Source organism: Phacochoerus africanus, chromosome 1 (assembly GCF_016906955.1).
Source record: "Phacochoerus africanus isolate WHEZ1 chromosome 1, ROS_Pafr_v1, whole genome shotgun sequence".
NCBI lineage: Eukaryota > Metazoa > Chordata > Mammalia > Artiodactyla > Suidae > Phacochoerus > Phacochoerus africanus.
In genome coordinates, this window is record NC_062544.1 from 132006769 (window position 1) to 132031892 (window position 25124).

The following is a 25124-nucleotide window of genomic DNA, read 5'->3' on the forward strand; positions in this document are numbered from 1 at the left end:
TCATAGGGTTGTTACAATGATTAAATAAGTTTCTCTTTGTTAGGCACTTAAAGTAGCATCTAGCATAAAGGGTGTGTGTGTGTGTGTGTGTGTGTGTGTGTGTGTGTAGTATATATATGGTATACGAAGACCTGGTAAATAAAATGAATTTCATTCAAAATAGGTAATTTTCTGCTAAAATATTCCAAATCTCATGTCTTACCCTGTGAGTGTTTATTTAGGCAATAATTACTTAAAATCAGATTATTTATTATTGATGCAATTCATGTTAAATAATCAGCTTTGTTTTAATATTCTTAACCCAAGTGAGATAGATAAAATTACTCAGGATTTTATTCCCCTGGAGTTCATTTTTAAAAATACTTTGATGAAGAACATTTCAAACTTAAAAATATTACACATACTTTTTTTGACAGTCCAATCATACTTATCTAAGGTAGTATGATACAAGCTCTCTGTGGACAAGATTTTTCCTGGCTTTGTTCCTCCTTTATTTCATTGTGTAGAATAGGGCTTGATATATAGTAGGTGTTCAACAAATATTTGTTTAATGAAAAATACCTATTTCTAATAAATTTTTTATCTCATATATTTGAAGATATTTTAAAGATGTTAAATATTGTTCTAATATTATATATCATTATTTTAATGAGTAAAGAATATTACATCTTATTAATAAACATAATCTTCCATCCACTCCCCTATCACTGGGTATTTGTTACTTCTGTTATCTTGCTACTATAAACAAATACAGTGAAAAGTATTCATAGCAAAATATTTGTATTCATCTCTCATTACTGAGGTAATGTCTGGAGGTGGCTGGACAGTGAATCATATGGAATTTTAAGCCTTATGATTTATTCAATATTTATTTAGTAAATATTTGTTAAATTCCTAAGCTGTGCTCTGTTCTCAGTACCCACTACGGTGAATAAAGAAGGTTTAGTCCTGTGCTATGGATCTTACAGTCTAGTGCAGAGGTTGGTAAACAATGGACTGTGGGTCAAATGCAACATAGTGTCTTTTTGTAAAAAATAAAGTTTTATTAGACATAGTCACACTTAACTCATTAGTGTATTGTCTATACTGTCACACTATAATGGCAGAATTGGACAGCTGCGACTGAGACTATATGGCCTGCAAAGTACAAGATGTCAACTCTCTGGCTCATTAGAGCATAAGTTCACCAACCCCTGATCTGGTAGATTGCCATCTTGTCAAATTACCTTCTAGAAAGTTTACATTCTCAACTGTAAACCAGAAGTCCTCATATTAAGAAGCCAAACGTGTCTTGGCTTTTACTGGATTTATTTTTTTCTTAAGTACCTCCTTAAAAACAAGTCTTTTTGAGCATAGCATACATGAATAATCACCCAATATGAAATTAGTGGAATCAGAAATATTGACATTTACTTTAAATGAGACATGAGAAATATTGGCTGAGTCTGTGTGATTGAGTCCTCAGCAGGTGAATTGAACTTTCTTCTTATCTTCCTAAGGACTGAGAAGGCTTCAACAACTTAAGTGGACCGTATCTTCAGCTGCCTGGAAATATGATTCTTAAAAATACTGGAATTGTTGAAAGCAGTAGTATATCATTTTATATATGAAGTCCATTTTGTTTATTCTGAAACTAACCAAAATTATCTTAATGACTTATGTAAACGGAAATATCAGTTATTTAACTTTTTCCCCCAGTACTGGCCTCACACAGGCATGCTAATGATTATTTGTCAGAGTCACACTGTTTGCTTACAAGGTATGAAGGCTTTTTAGACGCTATAATGACGGCTCTTGATTCACTTGATAATATTTAGAATAAGCCATAAAAGCTGATCTCTGAACGAACAGACCGCTTTTATTGGCTTTTAGTGCTATTACTGCTGTCATAAGTGGAAAATTGGCCTAATGCAAGCAATACTGCTGTGTCATACTGCAAAACTACTGCTTAGTTTTATGGTTTATTGCTTCGAATGAAAGTATGGCCAGGTATGGGGATGGTTCTACCACCTTCTGAGCTGCAGAGCCCAGTGCCACCACAGCCTGTGGTTTACTTGAAGAATTGAGCGGGATGTAATTAAAGATGGGTGGGAACTTGCTTAATGTCCTAGGCATGTACTCCCTTGTTACCTCAAGTCCTTGTTGAGTTCTACTATGTGCCAGGTGTAGGGGATGCAAAGGTGAGACAGATCTGATTAAGGTGGAACTGGATTTGATCAGAGGTTGATAATTGAGGGCTTGCTGGCTAGTGTTCATTGGCTGCCTTAATGTTTTAAATTAAATTTTTGTTGCAGTATAACGTAGAGTGAAGTACACAATTTTTTTTTGTCTTTTTAGGGCCACACCTGCAGCTTATGGAAGTTCCTAGGCTAGGGATCGAATTGGAGCTGTGGCTGCCAGCCTACGCCACAGCCACAGGAATGCCAGATCTGAGCCGAGTCTGTGACCTACATCACAGCTCCTAGCAACGCAAGATCCTTGAGTGAGGTCAGGGATTGAACCTGCATCCTCATGGATACTGGTTGAGTTCGTTACCACTGAGCTAAGCGTACAGATTGTTTTAATTTTTTTATGTACACCCAGGTAACCACTGTCCAGCTAAAGAACATTTTCAGCACCCTAGACAGCTCCCTCATGACCCACTTCTAGTCAGCACCTTTGCCCCTAGAGTAACTCCTACTTTGACTTCTATCACAGTAGATTACTTTTGCCTGTTCTTATCATCAAAAGGATTGTTTTGTGTATGTTCTTTTACAACTAACTTACTTGCTCACCATATTGTCTGGTAAGATGCATTCATGTTTTTACATGTACTAGCAGTTCATTCTTTTTACTACTGTGTAGTATTTCATTGTAGAACTATACCACCATTTATTTGTGCATTTTAATGTTGGGAGATGTGGAGGCTATCCCCAGTGATTGGCCATTACAAATAAAGCTGCTTTGATTACTCTTGTACATGTTTTTGGTGGTCATAAACACTCAGTTCTATTGGGAATAAGCCTAGGAGTAGAATAGTTGCATTGCAGAATGGGCATATTTTTAGTTTTAGGTAAATACTGCTTAGTAGTTTTCCTAAATGTTTGCAGTTTGTGCATCTGTCAGCAGCATATGAGAATGCTGGTTGCTCTGTGTTGTTTGCAGTACTTGATATTATTTTTTGCAATATTGTTTTTATAGAAGTGAATGCATTTATATGTTTCATGTATGGAAAATGCAAGGAAGAATGTACTTGACACAGGTCAGGGGAGAGGTAGGGTTGGGATTTAGGGTTAGCGTATACACACATAAGTATAAGTAATTATTGACCAGTGGGGACCTGCTGTATAGCACAGGAACTCTACCCAGTATTCTATGATAATCTGTATTGGAAAAGAATCTGAAAGAGAATGGATGTGTGTACGTGTATAACTGAATCTCTTGGTCGTACAGCATAAATGATCACAACTTTGTAAATCAACTATACTTCAATAAAGCTTAAAAAAAAGAAAAAAGAAAAAATATACTTGGCTTGGGAATGTTTTTTCTTTTTTTTTTTTTTTTTTAATTCTTTTTACAGCCACACCTGTGGCATATGGAAGTTCCCAGGCCAAGGGTCTAATCAGAGCTGCAGCTGGGCCTACGCCACAGCCAGGGCAACCCCAGATCCTTAACCCACTGAGCCAGGCCAGGGATTGAACCTGCGTCCTCCTAGAGACAGTGTTGGGTGCTTAACCCGCTAAGCCACATCGGAAACTCCGGGAATGTGTTTTCTAAGCACACTTGATCATGCCTAAAGTATATCATGGAGTGTGGGGAAGTGGTAAGAACACCTGTTTTGGGATCAGACGGATTTAGATTGACATATCTGTCTCTACCTATTTATAAGGGAGTGGCCTGGGTAAAGTAACCTATGTTCTCTACGCCTCAGATTCCTCTTTTGAAAAGTATAGCAAAACACTCTAAGTCAAATGGTTGTCCTGAAGACAAATGAAATAATGTATGTAAAATAGCAAGATATTGCCTGGTACATAGCTGGGACTCAATGAATAGTTCTTTCCCCTCTTCTTAGTGGTCTGGGTCACAGCAAAGCAGTGACGCTGCCCCAGAAAGATCTTTCTATATATAGGTGCCTGTCAGCTTCTCATTTTCTACCTTTTGAAGCTTTCTCTCTGTAATATCCTCATTTGTCCAAGCCAGTCTCCTGAATGTCCTCCTACATTCTTTCCTCTGCCTCACTCATTCCATGCAGTAACAATCCATGGACAATGAGTGCCATTCTGATTTTTTATTCACAGTGCCAAAAACTGATAAATGCTTTACACATGTTGCATCACTGGAACCTTGCAGAGTGCATATTATTTTTTCCATCTTACAAATGGGAAGAAACCAGGAGTCTGAGAGATAAAATTATCCTCGATCACACATAGAGTAGGTAGTAGAACTAAGATTAGAAACCAGATCTCTTTGCCTCTGATGCTCATTTGATTAACTACAATTCAATACAGCAAACTAGTCACAAAGTCCTCTTGACCTTATCTTCAACACATCCCTGAATATATCATTTCATCTTATCTATCATCTATCTATCTATCTATCTATCTATCTATCTATCTATCTATCTATCTATCTATCTATCATCTTTTTAGGGCCATGCCCATGGCATATGGAGGTTCCCAGGCTAGGGGTCAAATCAGAGCTGTAGCTGCTGGCCTGCGCCATAGGCGCAGCAACACAGGATCCAAGCCACATCTGTGACCTACACCACAGCTCATGGCAATGCCGGATCCTTACCCCACTGAGCGAGGCCAGGGATTGAACCTGCATCCTCATTGATACTAGTTGGTTTCATTAACCACTGATCCACGACGGGAACTCCTTTATCCCCTTTATCGTGTACAAATCTTGTACACTTTTGCAGATTCCCTTGACAGTGTTCTTCTTGAAATGGGTCACCCCACCATCTCCTTCACTGGGACCCTTGGTGAACTCCCAGTTCAGACAGCATCAGAGTTGAAGGCTCAATTTTGCATGGGTCTCTTACACCACATACTGAGTCCTATTTACATTAAGCAGTCCTTTTACTTCTCCTTTTATGTGAAATGCACACCATGGGTGTGGAATGAGGTTTCCAAGGGGGTGGATGATGCACTCAGGCAGACAAATTCCTCACTCTTTGTCCTTTCATGGGCTGCTCTGGAGTATTGCTTTTCCTTTGTATACTGTCTCCAAAAGTCCCTTGGGCTGCATGCCAACTCATCTGCTCTGTCATGGTGTGGTTCTTTGTGAAGTGGTGACCAACATAGTAAGGCATCTTAACACAATACATCACTTTGCTTTTCACCTTTTCTTTCCTTGCTTACTGGATTAATGTCCTAGAGCTTCAATAACAAATCAAAACCTTGGCAGCTTAAAACAACATCTGTTCTTGAAGCTTGAAGTCTGAAACTAGTTTTGTTTTTTGCTTTGTTGGGGTTTTTGTTGTTGTTGTTTTCTTTTTTGTGGCTGTACCTGCAGCATATGGAAGTTCCTGGGCCCAGTGTTGAAATGGAGCTGTAACTAAGATCTATGTCTCAGCTACAGCAATGCCAGATCTGAGCCATATCTGCTACCTATGATGCAGCTTGCAGCAACACCGGATCCTTACTCCACTGAGCAAGGCCAGAAATTGAACCCACATCGTCATGGAGACTACATCGGGTTCTTAACCCACTGAGACACAATGGGAACTCCTAAAACCAGTTTGACTGGAACAAAGTCAGGTCAGCAGGGCTCTCCTCCCTCTGGGGGATCTTGGTGAGCATTCATTTATTGCTTCTTTCAACTTCTGGTGGCTGACTGTATCCTTACCTTGTGACTGCTTGAGTCCCATCTCTGTCTCTGGTTGCATCACCTCCTTATGTCTGTGTCACACCTCCCTCTGCCTCTATCTTATAAAGACAATTATGGTTGAGTTTAGGGCCCACTCAGGTAATCCAGTAATCTCCACTGGTCAATATCTTTAATGCAATCACATATGCATCGATCTTTTTTCCTTACAAGGTAACATTTACAGGTTCTAAGGATTAGAATCTGATATCTTTGGGTGGTCCTTTTTCAGCCTACTACACTAGCCTTATTTCTTGGCTTTCACCACCATAGGTATGCAGCCGTCAAATAAGCCATCAACACTTTACCCTTGCCTCAAGCTCTGCTCTCTAGAGCAGCTGAATGAAGGCATTATCTTTGCCATTAACTTGGCTCCGGCCATCACTACTTCTTGCCTATATTCTTTCTGCCAAAAGACATATGCCAAACCTCACATCTAATCACAACAACTCCTTGCATAAATTTCCTCAAGGCAACCCTCCATGGATTTTGTGTCAACATTTGAAGCAATTTGACTTTTATAAAGGCATTCAAAGACCTCCTGATTTGTTCTATTACCACTCATACTTTGTTTTTTGATTCTCCCCAGTCTAATAGCTAAGATCACATGCCTCACAGTTAGACTTCATTTGATTTAATTCTGCCTTTACCATTTGCTGAGTATTGCTGAATAGGCCCCTTAGCTTCTCTGATTCTCACTTTCCTTAAAGTCTCTTTCACGGTGACCAGGGGTCATAAAATAAGATTACATGTATGCCTGGCATGGGGTAAAAGTTAAAAAGTTGCTCTGGTTATGTCAAACTGCATGCAGTAATATAAATGTCAAATAATAATTTATGTCTTTAGGTATTTATCCATAATGGCTCCTCTCCCTAAGGGATCTTCACCAACCTTGCTCTTCACCCTCCCCCACAAGTTAACTTCCTCTTAATTTTGGAGCTCAGTTCAAGGATCATCTTCTCATATGAATAACTGGTTCACTTTGCTATACACCTAAAGCTGATACAACATTGTAAGTCAACTATGTTCCAATAAAATTTATTTAAAAAATGGAAAAAAATTAAAGTGTAGTATATACAAAAAAAAAAATCACCTTCTCTACAAAGCTTTCCCTGACTCTAGCAGCTTTCCAAAATTCTTACACATGGGAATCACTAGGATACCTTTTTTTGAAATGCAGATTCTTTAGCCCAGGCTACAGGGATTCTGGTTCATCATATCTGAGCTGGGCTTGTGGAATCTTCAATTTTAAAAAGCACTTTGGGAAATTTCACTGTGTATGGACACTTTATCTACTTTAATATCCTGTGTACCACACAGGGCAGGTCCCAGCTAGGGATGGAAGCCCTCTTGGACAGACACACCATTGAAGAAGTTATGTGGAATCTCTTGTGTTCTCCCACTGAACTCCAAAATGCCCACATGTCCTATCCTGACAACTGAAATTTTGTAAGAGCGTGTTACTTACAGATGCTAATGATTACTTATTCCTTTTGAACTAAAATTTAAAGGCTTCTCTGATCTGACCCCTGATCCCTTCTGGCCTTAGCTCTTAGCACTCAGCCTGGTTCATCCTGCTGTTTTGGCCTTTAACATGCCAAGAATTCTCTTGACTCAGAGTCTTTGCACTTGCTCTTAACCATGATGGAAATTCTTTCTCTCCAGATACAAATGTGCCTCTTGCCCTCATTTCGTTGTGGACCCTGCTGGGGTGTTACCTTATCAGAGAGGCCTTCCTTAACCTTCCATTCCTTAGCCCTTTTATCACCAGACATATTGTATACTTGTTTGCTTATTGCTTGTCATTCTCACCAAAATACAAACATCATGCCTGTTTTATTTTTTCCTTCCACAGTGCCTAGAATAGTGTTTGCAAAATGGAGGTGTTCACTAATTATCTTAGAATAAATGAATCTGCCAACATTTTCTCACCAATACAAAATAGGGAAAGAGGGGAGTGGAAGATGAATCTTAGAACAGTTGGGTGTTCAAGACAGGCCTGTTGCCAAAACTCATTCTGGTAATAAGACAGAATGGAGTAAAAGAAGGAAGAAGCAGTTGAATATATTTTGATCATCAAAACTTTTGAGGCATGTGGCTTGTGAACTTCAGTACAATTCTCTCCACCAATGGCTTTTGGGGCAATTAATAATCAAGCAATTGAATCTATTTATCTTGGGCAAAGCTGGTATTTTGGCACTAGTTGCTTGGAAACATGAGTGGTCCTATGGCAGGAGATGCTCATGAATCCCAGCTTTCTTAAGAAGGAAGACCTTGGAATAGATTTGCAGAAGCCTGGTAAAATCAGCCATGCTCTGATTGATTGCTTTTTGCTTGGCCTGCATTTTCCATGCACTGTCCTTGGTGCATAGTAAATGCTCAATAGTTGTAGAATAACTAGGCCTGGATTTGGCAGAAGCTGGGACTAGAAGTTACTGTTCCGATTGATGGATATCATTATTATTTCTGGGGACTGTAGATACGTGCAAAGAACAGGGACTTTGATGACAAGCAGAGTTCCATTCAAATCCCACATGAGTCCTTTATTTGCAAGCAAGTCTCAGCCTCTCCTAGTGCTGGTTACCTCGCCTATATGGTGGGCATGATTGTGGCCACCTCCACGGTACTTGCACAAATTAAAGGGATTGATATTTGGGTTGACCCTTTGTAGCTCTGATCACAATGAAAGTTGGGGTTTGGATGTTTGAATCTCAAGGGGGATTCAAGTGAGAATCCTAATGGTGTATGACATTAAGAGAGAAAAAACATGTATGTGGTACTTATTTCTTAAAAGAAAAATGGAAAAGAATCTGAGGCAAATATGCCCAAATGTTAACATCTGTTCAGTCTGGGCGGTGAGTAAATAATAGATTTTTAAAAGAATGTGTAAAATGTCAAAAATCAAGTAGTTAATGTAGGTGCTGTTAATAACCTTACATGATTACTAACACTACTTCTGGCCCCGATCTAATATTTTCCTGTCATCCCACATTCATACAAAAGGGCTTTATATGTCTTTGGGTGGCAAAGATGCTGACTAATGGGTTTTTAAAATTCTAAATAAAACTTTGGTTTAAAACTCAATTAAACTGGTTTTCCTGAGTTTGACTGAAAACTGTTACCTTGTTCTAAAATTCCATGAAAGCAAGGGTCTTGTTGTGTTTCATTTATCATTTTTATCTCATTAGACAGACTTAATGAATGGTAACCAGCATGAAAAGTGACAAGGCCAAGATATTGTTAATCCCTATGATTTATTTATGTAACTCTCTCCTACAATTTTAGAGTGAAGTTAATACAACTCTGAATGGTAAATTACCAAAACTTGTACTTCACTCATTGTATATTTCCTGCAAAACTCTGTTAACCTATACAAAAACAAAAGCAAAAACATAAACAATAGAAAAGAATTCTGTGAAGAACAGTGAACATCAAGAGTAAATGGATTGGTAGAGCTGATCCATGTTTTTGAAGTATCGTCAATGATGGTATGTGGGTTGAACTTAAATCACCTTGGTTCCAAATTACTTGTTCCTTACTAAGGAAGAGAATATTCTTAAAGTAATTTCATTTATCTCTGGAGGAAACACACTTTGTGCAAAAAAAGTATTTTGCACATATTTTAATGGATAACATGTTAGACTCTGGACCATCTCAGGTTTGTATTTCACTTCCCCACCTACTATGTATTGATCGTGGGAAAGGTAATTACATTCTCTAGAGTTCAGTGTTTAGAATGTCTTTACAGTTGAGAAACTCAACCATTTCTCATCTTGTATGAATTTTGAGAGCATTCAGCAAGTTAAACAGGTAAGTACTTAGTACAGTGCTGGACGCTTGCAAGTGTGAAATGTAGTATACTGTTATTGTTATTATTATAACTACAAAATCGAGTGACCAGTTACTCCTAGCAGAACTCCCTTTTCTGGACTGAACCAGAATCTTGAGCATGGCTCTATTCTTGAACTAATCACAGTAACATGTCCTTTTCCTGTTATTTTGATATTAACTCCCATTACACTCTGAGATTCTCCCAATAAGGGACAATGTGCTTAGCATAGTGTCAGAACATCAGTAGCCAAGAATGGCAAGTGTTTGGCAAAGATCCTGTGGTTCTCCCTGTGGTACTCAGTGCAGCACTGCTACCTTTTCCTATTAAGAATCCTCTTTAGCACAGCCATTCTAGGAGTCACTGGCAGCCAATAAGAACCAAAGAGTTCAAGGTCATTGTCTTTGTTAGCCATATTGTCGATGCTTATCAGATATTAAATATATATATTATTTCCCTTGTCTATGCATTTATTCATTTTTCATTGTTGAAAACTTTTAAAGGCAATTTTTAGAGCAGTTTTAGATTTGTAATGGCATTTCTCTATGCTAACAATGAAAGATCAGAAAGAGAAATTAGGGAAACAATCCCATTTACCACTGCATCAAAAGGAATAAAATACTCAGGAACAAACCTACCTAAGGAGACAAAAGACCTGTACTCTGAAAACTTTAAGATTCTGATGAAAGAAATCAAAGATGATACAAACAGATGGAAAGATATACCATGCTCTTAACTTGGAAGAATCAGTATTGTGAAAATGACTATATTACCCAAGGCAGTTTACAGATTTGTTGCATTCCCCATCAAATTACCAATGGCATTTTTCACAAAACTAGATCAAAAAAATTTTAAATTTGTATGGAAACACAAAAGACCCCGAATAGCAAAAGCAATCCTGAGAAAGAAAAATGGAGCTGGAGGAATCAGGCTCCCTGACTTCACACTATACTACAAAGCTACAATCATCATCATCCTTAAACTTTATCAAAAGGTTGAAGAAGAAGGAACACTCCCAAAGATATTCTATGATGCCACCATCACCCTAATTCAAAAACCAGACAAAGATACCACCAAAAAAGAAAACTATAGGCCAATATCTTTGATGAATATAGACGCAAAAATTCTCAACAAAATTTCAGCCCACCGAATCCAACAATGTATCAAAAAGGTCACCACGACCAGTTGAGATTCATCCCAAGTTCACAAGGATGGTTCAACATACGCAAATCAATCATAGTCATACACCACATTAACAAAAGAAAAGTCAAAAACCACATGATCATCTCAATAGATGCAGATAAAGCATTTGACAAAGTCCAACATCCATTCATGATCAAAACTTACCACAATGGGTATAGAGGGAACATACCTCAATATAATCAAAGCCATTTATGACAAACACACAGCAAATATAATACTCAATGGAGAAAAGCTGAAAGCCTTCCCACTAAAATCTGGAACAAGACAAGAATCCCACTCTGTTATTCAACATAGCACTGAAAGTTCTAGCCACAGGAATCAGAAGAAATAAAGGGCATCCAATTAGGAAGAGAAGAGGTATAACTGTCACTGTATGCAGATGACAAGATACCATACATAGAAAACTCTAAGGACTCAACCCCAAAACTACTTGAACTGATTGATAAATTCAGCAAAGTAGCAGGATATAAGATTAACATTCAGAAATCAGTCACATTTCTGTATACTAACAATGAAATATTAGAAAAGGAATATAAAAATACAATACCTTTTAAAATTGCACTCCAGAAAATCAAATACCTGGGAATACACCTGACCAAGGAGATAAAAGTCTTATATGCTGAGAACTATAAAATAATAATCAAGGAAATTAAAGAAGATGTAAAGAAATTGAAAGATATTCCATGCTCCTGGGTTGGAAAAAATAGTATTGTAAAAATGGCTATACTACCCAAAGCAATCTACAGAGTCAATGCATTCCTTATCAAATTACCCACAACATTTTTCACAGAATTAGAGCAAACAATCCAAAAATGTATATGGAACCACAAAATACCCAGAATTGCCAAAGCAATTCTGAAGGACAAAAACCAAGCAGGAGGCATCACTCTCCCAGACTTCAGGCAATATTACAAAGCCACAGTCATCAAGACAGTGTGGCACTGGTACCAAACACACCAATAGAGAACTCAGAAATAAACCTAGACACCTATGGTCAATTAATCTTTGGTAAAGGAGGCAAGAACATAAAATGGGAAAAAGACAGTCTTTTCAGCAAGCATTGCTGGGAAACCTGGACAGCTGCATGCAAATCAATGAAACTAGAACACACCCTCACACCATGCACTAAAGTAAACTCAAAATGGCTGAAAGACTTAAATATAGACAAGACACCATCAAACTCCTAGAAGAGAACATAGGCAAAACATTCTCTGACATCAACCTTACCAATGTTTTCTCAGGTCAGTGTCCCAAAGCAACAAAAATAAAAGCAAAAATAAACCAATGGGACCTAATCAAACTGACAAGCTTTTGCACAGCAAAGGAAACCAAAAAGACAACTTACAGAATGGGAGAAAATAGTTTCAAATGATGCAAATGATAAGGGCTTCATCTCTAAAATATACAATCAACTTATACAACTCAACAGCAAATAAGCTAACAACCCAATGGAGAAATGGGCAAAAGACCTGAATAGACATTTCTCCAAGGAAGATATACAGATGGCCAACAAGCATATGAAAAAATGCTCAATATCCTTGATTATTAGAAAAATGCAAATCAAAACCATCATGAGATACCACCTTACACCAGTCAGAACGGCCATCATTAATCAGTTCACAAGTAACAAATGCTGTAGGGGGTGTAGAGAAAAGGGAACCCTCCTGCACTGTTGATGGGAATGTAAGCTTGTACAGCCACTATGGAGAACAGTATGGAGGTACCTTAGAAACCTATACATAGAACCCCATTCAGCAACCCCATTTTTGGGCATATATCTAGACAAAACTTTCCTTAAAAAAGACACATGCACCCACATGTTCATTGCAGCCCTGTACACAATAGCCAAAACATGGAAACAACCCAAATGTCCATGGACAGATGATTGGATCAGGAAGATGTGGTGTATATATAGACAGTGGAATACTACTCAGTCATAAAAAAGAACAAAATAATGCCAATTGCAGCAACATGGATGGAACTAGAGACTCTCATACTGAGTGAAGTAAGTCTGAAAGATAAAGACAAATACCATATGATATCACTTATATCTAGAATATAATATATGGCACAAATGAACCTTTGCACATTAAAGAAAATCATGGACTTGGAGAATAGACTTGTGGTTGCCAAGGGGGAGGGGGGGGAGTCAGATGGAATGGGAGCTTGGGGTTAATAGATGCAAACTATTGCCTTTGGGATGGATCAGCAATGAGATCCTGCTGTGTAGCGCTGGGAACTATGTCTAGTCACTTCTGATGGAGCACAATAATGGGAGAAAAAAGAATGTATACATATATGTGTAACTGGGTCACCATGCTGTACAGTAGAAATTGTATTGGGGAAATAACAATAAAAATTTAAAGAAAGTATGTAACTGGCACAAAAACAGAAATATAAATCACTCAAACAGCATAGAAAGCCCAGAAATAAACCCAAGAACTTACAGTGACAAAGGAGGCAAGAATATACAATGGAGAAAAGACAGTCTCTAACACCATACGCAACAATAACTCAAAATGGAGGACCGGATACTATAAAATTCTTAGAGGAACACATAGGCTGAACCCTTTCTGACATGAAACTGCAGATATCTTCTCAGATCCCTCTCCTAGAATAATGCCAATAAAAACAAAAATAAAATGCGACCTAATTAAACTTAAAAGTTTTGGCACAACGAAGGAAACCCTAAACAAAATAAAAAGAGAGCCTACAGAATGGAAGAATTTATTTGCAAATTTGCAATAAAATTTAAAGGAAGGAGCCAAGACTTCCCATATACCCCCTGTCCCATACATACATAGCTTCCTTCATCATAAATATCACTCACCAGAATAGAACTTTTTTTTTTTTAAATCAAAGATGAACCTAACCTTCTCCTAGGATATAAAGTCTACAGATCTTATCTTTGGGTTCCTGGCAGGATGTAAGAGTGTATACTTTCTTTTCTCTCATCATTCATCTCTTAATAAATTTTGTCCGTGTTTTATTTTTATTGTCATTTGTTAAGTTTTACCTACTATCTATAAGACATAGTAGTTTCAAAGCTGAGTAATCAGTCTCTTCCCTCAAGAAGCTAAACATTACTGTAATAAAAGCTATTACTCTGTAATTAAATTTGTGTATTTCAACCTCTCCTGATATACTAATATCTCTGTGGCCCCTTTTCACCTAGGACAAGTTACTTCACATCTCTGAATTTAAGCTTCTTTTCATGAAATGAAGATAATAATACCTATTTTCTAAAGTTGTAAATATTAAGTGAAGTAATACACTCAATGATTTTCCTTCATAATATTTACAGTTGTATTTAACTGATTATTTAGATTAATATCTGCTTTACTAGACTAGAGTTTCTGAGTATAGTTTCTATGCCTGCCTTGTTTCCTTTTTTAGTTACAGCGTCAACCAGCCAGCATGCCTGACACCTGGTAAATACAATTACTCTTACTTCAGTGTTAATCACTATTAGCAATAATAAGGGTGAATCTGGAAGCTCTTGCAGAGTTGGAATTCAAGCTGTATTTGTCTGGCTCCTTTAATTTGAGAGACATTGAGAAAACGATGTCCATAAACTCATGATTTCTTATTTACATAAGAGTCTTTCATTGTAATATGTAACTTAATGTGTTTTATATGGGAATATCTTGTATTGGGATGAATTTTCTTCTCTTAGAGCAGTAGTGCTTTTAAACCACCTAAAAATTTGGCAAAACCCAAAATTCATTTCCAATATGATAGACTATGAAATGTTCTCTTTAAAGATGTGCACATGTTTAAAAATACATATTTGATGATGTGTATATTACATCTATATTGAGATAAAGATATAATCTTGCTATCTATAATTTGTGTATTAAAAAAAGAGTTGATTTCCTTTTCATGGTTACATGTTACAATTATAATTAAAAAAAGAGAGGTTTTTGTTCAAAATTTTCTTTTGAAAGCAGAATTACCCTGGTGGATATAAATCCAATAAAATAACTTTCCCAAAATAAGCTGAGAGTATTTTTGATTCGAAATTATCTAACAGGAGAAACATATGCACAATTGATTTCTGAAAGTTTAGGGATTTATCTTTTTGAAAGAAGTAAAGGCTGCTGGAAGTGCAATTGACTTTGATTATTGTCATTTGAGTGGAAATAAGTATCGTATTTTATGATGGGAGGTGCAGGATCTTAAGCAACCCTGTTTCCCTTTCGTTTTTAGATTTCCAGAAGTGTTCTGCTCATTTTCATTTCTTTAATTCAGGGGTCCTTAACATTTTTTCTTTTTTTTGAGCCACGGAAGCCTGGTGAAGGCTAAAAATCCTGTTTTCAGAATCATATTTTAAAAGCATAAAATAAATCATTAGGATTATAAGGAAACCAATTATATATGATTATCAAAATATTTTTAAAATTTTGATATAGTAGTATAATACATATTTATCAAATAAATTAAATATGACCCAGAAATTGAATAACTAATAATAGGGTGAAAATAAGCAACTTTTTGAGATGTCCATAACAATTATAATGTAATATGAAAATATCCATAATTTCTGCTGTTCACAAAATCACAGTTGGTGCCAGTATCATTATCGTAATGTTGATGTTTTTTATAACTAAAGGGAATTTTAAAGTTCAGTTAGAGGTTAGTGAAAGCAAAACACTTCAGCTTTAGTTGGATCAAGTTACAGTGATATATAATGGTGGTAGCTTGGTATTTGTCCCCAGATAAGATATTTTTGGTCGGTCAGATCCTTTCCTTCCCATTTTCTCTTTTTAGCACAATACTCACCTCACTAGAAGTAACAGGGTTTTTTTAATGACATCAACATTCATCCAGACACTCTTAAGGAAGAAAAAAAATGAATAAATACTTGAATCTTACTGAAAAGAGAGGGGGGAAAAATGGACTTATCAGGAGCCTGCTCTATATTTGCTAATTGGTAAAATTCACTGTGCCATTTTCTATTTTATCACTTTATTTATTTTTGTGTTATACATGGAGGCCTGAAAAGACTCTTGGAGCCAGGAAAAAAAAGAGTAGAGTTATTTGATGCAAGAGGGAGCATGAAAACATAAAAAGTACAAGCTATCACTCAGGAATATGAATATAAGATCAAGGATGGTACTTTGGGCAACAGTTGAATGAATTTTTAATATTGATCAATTTTTATTAAGAATACAGCTTGGTTTTACAAAGACATTGTCATGTTTTAAGTTTTCTCATTTGAGTTTCTTTTTCTCAATAATTCAGAAATGTCACTTGTTCAAAATAGTATTTCTCTAGCATTTAAAATTTGTTTCATGGACATTTATATTTCTCTTTAGGATGAAAATATGTCATTCTTTAGAATAAAAAGTAGATTGATTTTTTTCATACTGTTCTTTATAAGACATTTTCTCTTTTGCTATTGTAATATGTCCATTCTAGTTCATTAATAGACCTTACAGTACAATGTGTGAAAATGCTTAGATTCTATTCTACTTCATGTTGACAACATTTATAACCATTTACTGTTGACAAATACTGTAGCATGTGTATAGGGGAAGATAGAAAGGAATAAGAAACCACACATTCCCTGATAGTTTCAAAATGATCAGGAAAAGGGAGAAAGAGACCTTAAAATAGATGATGAGAAAAAAAGTTAAAATAATAATAACAGTAGTTATTATTGAGTGCTCAGTACTTTTCACTTATTATTATTCTTTGCAAAGTATACTAGCTGCAAATATAAAATTCCAACTCAAATTTGCTTTTAAAAAAAAAGTACATTTATTTCTCACATGTCAATTTCAAAGGTAGGGTGGCTCCAGTGTTGATCAAATAAATGGGGCAACAACCGTCATAAGAACACAGATTTTTGTTTCCGTTTTTTTCCTGAGTTAATATAGATCAGATGTCTGGCTTTATTATTAGTCTAACTTCCCTTTATGATAATAAGGTTATTTCCCACTTTCAGATCCCACACAGAGACTTGACAATATCCAAAAGTAGAAAGGACTTTTCTTATAAACTTTTCTTGGATCCCCAAATCCAAAAACCTAAATAAATAAATGAATGAATGAATAAACAAAAAGAGCAACCAACTAACCTTCTTTCAAGCAGAATAAAACAAAACAAAAAGCTGTACCAGAAGTCTCCAGCAGATTCACATCTCATTGTCCTGAATTACTTTACAAACTGTTAGCTAAAACAATCAGGATCACTGGCAAGGGCAATGGGACCCCCATGTTGGGGTTAAACCAATCAGAACTCATCCCACTCCTGGGACAGCTGATAGAGTCAGCCTCCCTGGAAAAGCAAGGTTGCACTGAAATAGGTTACATATAAACAAATTGAGATTTGTTAAGAAGGGGAAAATGGAAGTTGGGTAGAAAATCCACTGTGTCTGCTGCAACAGTCTTTATTATGGTTGATTTATACCTTTGGAAACTGAAACAGTGATGTTAAATGGTTTGACTAAGATCAATGCTTTAATAAAGAGTAGAACCAGATTTTAAATACAGGTCAGTGAGCTTCCAAAGACTTTGTTCTTGACATCATTCCCAATGGTGTAAATACTGCAATGGAAATGTTTCAAAGTGCTATATCTTTATTCCATGTTACCTCTGCTCCTCAGTGTGTCATGGTTTTCCCTATGTTTGTTGATTGACTAATTCAGGTCTATGTTATTCCTTATCAAAATGTTCTTCCGAGATGATGAAAACTTATTTCTCTCTGATCTCTGCTTGCTTTAAAAAAGAGAACAAACTACATTTATATTTAAGTACGATGTCTCCTTATTGAATTTAATATCGAACAATTTTAATAATTATACTTTGTCTGGATCTGGTAATTAGTTATTGCAAAATGAGCCCTTCCACAAACAATGGAAAAGAACCAAAGAGCCTACCTGTTTACCTGAATATGTTACATGGAGTTCAGACAGAGGTTTCAAGAAATTGCTGCAGACCACAGAGACTGGATGTCTTAGTGAAAATTAACAGTGTAGATATTTGAGCCACTAGAGGGCTGTAATTATACTATGCTTTTGTTAACCCTCAGTTATTCTTGAAGTTCTCTTATTACTAATGCCAATTTCATTTAATCACTGTAGTTTCAATTGGTTAGACAGAAATAAAGAGTACTTTTCATTGCTTAGTCTGTGTACCTTGTATTGCAGTGGGTGTATTTGTGTAATCAGAATTCTTTGAGTTGCATTAAACTTCTTGGAAGGTAAAAAAATATTTTACTTAGTTTCCTCCATTGCATGAAACAAAACATTAAAATCCTTCTTTAAGCATTTTGTTGTTCTTTTCCTTTTGTGGGATAGATGTTAGGAAATCAGGTGATTTGTCAAGTGTGATCTGACTACCTAAAAATAGCTTTTAACTAAAAAATATTATTATTGCAAACCAGCAGGCTTCTGATCACCAAACTATAATTGAATTTAATTTATGGTTGAAAAATACAGTGGATGAAGTATCCATAATGGCTATCCAAATTATGTTGTGTTTATTTCTGAGTGCAAGCTTTTACAAATGGTGTCTTTTATTCTCTGCTAAATCCTACTATTTAAAGATTTAAGGGAACAAATTTTTTAAAATTCTAAATATAACAAAGAAAATCAAGGTCACATCTGAGGTTGACCATGGGGTGTCACTTGCTGAATATGAGAAAGCAGAGCTGTGTATAATATAATTTTCTTACTGGAGAGATGGTATGACCAGATAGAGATATTTGAAAATTAAAGCTAGATTTGTCATCCAAATGTCCTTAGGTTTGCAGGTTTTCGATCTGTTTATTAGCCATGCAAAAATATATTGTTGTTTCTTAATCTGATCATAGTTGATTCTGCCACTGGAGTTATTTTTTCCCCCACACTTTGATGTGATAAGTTTTATTTTCTAGTGCTTGTTTCACAAAGGTCAGCAAACAAAATAAGATTTCCACTTTCCTCCTCCATCAGCCATGTTTTTGTTAGTTGGCCAACATCAACGGGAAGATATTAAAATGATTAATAGTCTTGTGTCTTAAATGACTGGATATCATGGGAGCTGAACTTCAACTTTTATCTCTTAAATATGAATGCAGTAATATGACACTGTTGTAATTCATTTTGAACTATTTTATCACTACCATCTGTAGATAAGCTGGCTTCTGAATCTTTACCCAATGTTATAACTAAGCCCTCTTTCCTGGTGAAGTTACCATGTCTATGCTGAAGACAGGTGTTTAGAGAATTCTGCTAAATGAACAAGAGGTTTAAAGACATATTATCTGGAGTTCCAGTCATGGTACAGCAGAAATCTGACTAAGAACCATGAGGTTTCAGGTTCCATCCCTGGCCCTCGTTCAGCCGGTTAAGGATCTGGCATTGCCATGAGCTGTGGTGTAGGTTGCAGATGTGGCTCAGATCCAGCATTACTTTGGTGTGGTGTAGGCCGGAGGCTGTAGCTCCAATTCAACCCCTAGCCTGGAAACTTCCATATGCTGTGAGTGTGGCTTTAAAAAAACAAACAAGACAAACAAACAAAAGATGTATTATCCACATGACTTCTCCGAACTTTTCCTGTTTCTTTTCGTTTTAATGTCATAATGAGTGCAGGGAGGGCTTATATATAGGTTATCTACCTTCAAGCATATTTCAAAGCAGAGCCTATGGTAGAAAGGTATTGGATTGGGGATCAGCATGCATGGCTTGAGATCTGGTGCTGTGGTCTGTTGCCAAAGTGACTTTGGATCACATTATTTAGACTTTTCTGACCTTTATTTTCTTCTTGCACATGGCAGTGAAGCACTGATGTATAACATTGTATATTTCCCCTGACAGCCAAAGGTAAGGAAAGAGTACTCCACATCGTACTTCTGATAATCCATTGAAAAGGAAATCCCAGTAGATATTGTATTCTTTTGAGATTTAAAAGCAAAAAGAAAAAAAAAAAGGAAACAATGTGAATATCCAAAAATAAGGAATTGTTTACATACATTTTATTACTTAAGTAGTGGAATTCTATTGTATAGCCATTGCAGTGATGCTGTGGATCTGTGTTTATTAACCTGGAGAGGTATTGACATTCACTTAGCAGTAAGAAAAACACATGTAATGATCAGATTTCATTAAATTTTTAAGTAGTGTATGTATACACACATTCATACACACATAAAACATATAAGGTAAGGCGTACAGTGGCTACGTCTGGGTGTTGAGATTTGGAGTAATTTTTTGCCATTTTCATTTATAATTTTTTAAAACAAAGAGATTACTTGCATGAGGACATACAGCAAACACACACACACACACACACACACACACACACACACACACACACACAGACTTCCAGTTTCAACCCTGAGATTTTCTAGAATCTCTGACAACTCTTTTCTCTCTTACCCCCTAACATCTAGCCCATGGCCAAGGCCTTGGGGCCAGTACTCTCTTGGGTGCCAGTCCCTTTGTTCTCATTGTCCTTCCTTGCAACCAGTAGCCCAATTCAGAAGTCATTCTCATCTGTAAATGCAACAAATTTCTAACTAGTTGCCCTATTTCCACCCTTCATCTCTATTCCTACCCTTCCAATCCATCTATATAAAGATTCTCAAATCACAAATGTTGTCTAAAGCAGTTTTCCATCATCTTTAGTTTCTGTTCTCTTTGCCAACCACAACCCCAGATATATTTGATAGCTTTTCTTTATTATAGAACATTGTGTATGCTCTTCAGCCTATGCGCTTAAAAGCCCTTTATAATAGAGCCAACATTTACTTTCTACCGTCTCCCACATACCCTTTACCTAGCCAAACATAACTCCTCTTCTCTGATCACCCCGGACTTTCCTGTCTCCACTATAGACCATAGTATTCTATCAGTTGTAATGCTACTGCCTGTTAACACTCAACTCATGATTTACGGCCTAACTACATTTCCAATTTTTTTCTGAATTCTAGATGTGTTCTTTCTTCCAAATATCATTTGGAATTTATTTATTCAAAATATTCATTTATTCTTATCATTTTTTAGCATCTGCTATATTCCAGGGGCAATCTGGAGGCCCAGATATAGAAGTAAATAAGCCAGATACACCCTTGCCCTTGAGCAATTAACAATCTAATACTTAACATTTCTCCTTTATTGAATCTGTTGACTTATGGTGAAGTCTCCTTAACTACCTCCTTCCCCTGTAGTATCACGTATACATTGACTATAAGCATCTAGAGTGTTATTTATATCTGATTCTCTCATAGAAACTGCTCTGTTGTCTTACAAATAGAAGATAGTCATGTATTGTTGGAAGGCCAGACAGAAGAATGGAATAAAATGTTTTGTTCTATTTACTTATGTATTATACATAACTATGTATGGTATAGTTTTATATTTATATTTTTAACCATGTAAATTTTCCTTGTTCAGTGTTTATAAAAATTAAATTTTATTTCTAATTAGCAATGTTAACTTATAAAATGATGAGAACATGTTATTTCTTTTGGTTGCTAGGAGAGTCCAAGGTGAGACTGGTTTCTTGAAGTAAGACCCAAGCAAAGAGTACATTCTGCTGTGAGAGAGCAAGTGACAAGCTGAGTCCAGAACTTACACTTGGTAATTTGCCCTAGAATCCAGGGTCCTGAGAGTGACTTTTTAATTTTTTTTTGAATGTATTATTTTCCTTTTTAAATTTTTTTTATTTTTTAAATGATTTTTATTTTTCCATTATAGTTGGTTTACAGTGTTCTGTCAGTTTCTACTGTACAGCAAATTGACCCAGTCATGCATATGTATAATGAGTGGCTGTTGCCTATAGACTTTAGAGGTTTAACAAAATATTGGGCACCCCAATGTATTCATGTCCTCTGAATATACTATGCCTCCAAGTTGTGTTGTTAATTAAAAAAAAAAAAAATCCTTAGTGCATTTTTCACTCTTCACTAAATAAATTACTCACAAGAATTTCCCTTGGAAAAGTGAACTCCCTTACTATTTAGTAAGTATCTCTGTCTCTTCACATTACAGTTTGCCTCATTTAAAAATGATGTTAGTTCCCCCCCACACACACACTTTATTTTTAGAAAAAAAGACCGGGTAATAAACTAAAGAATATTTACACAAAAGATCTTTTCTTGAGACATCTGTAAGAAATCTAAGTTACTATTTTTTAGTGAATCCTGTTTTCAAGTGAATCTTTAGTGAAGTTTTAGCCCAATTCTGCTAAATCCATTAAAAACCAAGCAAACCAATAAGCTCTGTTTTAATTTTAAGAGACATCGATATCTACCTAAGGAATTGGGCATACTTGTCTGGTTTGGTGTGTGAGAGATTTGATACTGAAAAATTCCATCCAAATTGGTTGTGCACATTGTACCACATTTCAAGCACAGCTGAAAAGCTTACTCTTTTCTGAATACTATGGCAAACAGGATGTGTTGTTGGTATTTTGTTTCCCTAACTGAACAATAAGTTCCTTGGGCACGGGAGTCATGGTGTATAATTTGTGTAAGTCCATGCAAACAATCAAAACGTCTGTTGCTTTGGTTTACCTAATTATATGTTATTTTGTAAAATAAATGCCTCTTTTATGATATGAATGGTTTGTCTTATCAATCTAAGGTTTCAGATATCAGTCTAAGAAATTCATTTTAAGACGTTTGTATGGAGTGGAATCTTTCTTTTTCATTGAATATGGACAGAGTATAATTCGTGATTAATTTTTTTTTTTTGGTCTTTTTGCTATTTCTTGGGCCACTCCCGCGGCATATGGAGGTTCCCAGGCTAGGGGTCCAATCAGAGCTGTAGCCACTGGCCTACACCAGAGCCACAGCAACGCAGGATCCGAGCCGCGTCTGCAACCTACACCACAGCTCACGGCAACGCCGGATCGTTAACCCACTGAGCAAGGGCAGGGATCGAACCTGCAACCTCATGGTTCCTAGTCAGATTCGTTAACCACTGCGCCACGACGGGAACTCCCGTGATTAATTTTTTATACTTCAGAGGAGTTTATTAAAACATTACATACTTTTATGAAATTTACATTCAGGATGTTTTAGTATTCGCATATATCTTTCAGTAACTCTAGAAGAAATTTGGTTGCTACCTATAAGGCTGAATATTCGAAATACAATAGAGAAAATAAAATTGGCATAGGAAAGATTTGAAATGCAGATTTCCCTCTCCTGTGTCTGTTGTTTGTGATTAGGCATCATGAAACACTTTCCTTGCCTTCTGCAAGGTGGCTATTTCTTTTCAAAGCCATACTGGTGTGGAAATTCCGCCTGAGAGGAGGAATTGCCTGATGTCTTATTTAATACCATGCCTCTATGGGTTGTCCTCTCTATTTTTTTCTTGAAGTTACACACTGGCAAAACTACTGTCATTGCCCTTGCTTTTTGTCTTTGCTGCACATTTACTTTTCGACAGGCTTAAATAATGGCTAAAATGGTTGAAGTGATTTATGCCTGTAGAGTGATGTCTTCATTTGCTCTATGCGCATTCCTTTTTTTACTAATGGTCTGGTGAACACCTAGTGTAGGTGCGTTTTATTAGAGAGTATATTCCCTCTAAATGCTGTTCCTAAGCTGAAAGAAATGGGCCATAATCGTATAAAAATAAAGTATCTCTTTGGAGAATTTACAAGAAATGGAATGCCCTTATTCCTGAGGCATAGAGCATAAGGGATTTTTTTCTCTCACTCTAAGATTGCTCTTTATATTAATGTTGATTAAGTGAATCACATCAACAGCTGTTGTGACATAGAGGAAAATGAATGCGTCTCCTGAAAATCTCAGTTGAAAGGAGTAAATCTCTTAAAGTTTCTAGTTAGCTACAATTTTCTTCTTCCTGTTGAGACAGGAAAGATTGGTTCCCGGTCTCTACAGATTGCTTCACTCCAAGTTCATAAAATTGCAATTAATAATGGTGAGCTAAGATCATTCTGGATTTGATGTACTGCCCTATCATCATTGAAAGAGAGTCTTTAAATCTGCTGTTTAACAACTTATAGGGACTTTGCACTGATTAATTCAGCTGGTCATAGTCTCAAGGCTGACATGGCATCTTCTAGGCCTTCCATTCCATTGGGATCAACGTCATCATTTTATAAGAAATGGACTTAATACTTTATAGACTTAGTGGGAAAGAAATTTCAAACGTCAGCTGTAGGATGTGCCACTGGAATTTAATTTGTTGACCTCTGAGAACACAGAAGATCTCATCTTTTTACTGAACTTCCTCAACATAAAATAAGGTTATCAGAGAATCAAAATGATTCTGACATTTGAACTTTGGTAGAAGACCAATGCATTTAAAGTAAGTACTCTCCTCCCTGAAATGTTCAGTGTTCCATCAACAGCACGTGTCAGGTTCCTAAGAAAATATTATCCCTCGTGAAGAAGAGCACTGGAAATTGGGTCGTGGATACTGACTCTTAAGAGTACACATGATTTGGAAGCCATATAGCATCTGTTCTCCCTCCACTCAGGTGCTAGAACACTGAATTCCCTCTGAAGAAACATCTACCCTGCTTTATGTGTGGCCTTGTAGTGCTGTCTGTAAGTTTTCCTGCCCAGCTAGGGTGGGGACTCATGGCCAAATCAATTGAGCTTTCTTCCTTGAGATTTGGAGTCTGAAGGATAGGATGATAGGGAAAATTATACGGAACTACTTTGTTCTTGGAGTGGTGACTGGAGTAGATTGTTAAATCTTGCTCTCTGGTTCACAAGAGCTAGAGTACTTTCTGTCCATCCTGGACCTGAATTTTCCTTGTAGACTTGAACCAACTGCAAGCCTTCATCTTTTCATTAACTTAGCTAGAACACGTAAGTATCTGCTACTTTTCTCTCAAAAACTACATGATGATTAACTTTATGTGTCACCTTGCCTGGGCTAAGGGACACCCAGGTAGCTGCTAAGACATTATTTCTGGGTGTATCCATGAGGTTTTTTTCAGGGACTAGAATGACCCTTGAATTGATAGTCTGATGAAAGAAAATCTCTTTCACTGGAGTGAATTAAAGGCTAAACAGAACTAAAAGGAAGAGAAAGGGCAATTTTGCTGTTTCCACTTGAGCTAGGACATCCATCTCCTGCCCTTGGACATCCACACTCCTGGATCTCAGAACTTCTTACTTGGACCAGGATTTACACCACTGGCTCTCAGAACTTGGGACTTGGCCTAGAATTCTACCACTAGCTTTTCTGAGCCTCCAGCTTCTAGACAACAGACCATGGGAGTATTCAGCCTTCATAATTGTGTAAGCCAATTCCTCATAATAAATCCCCTAT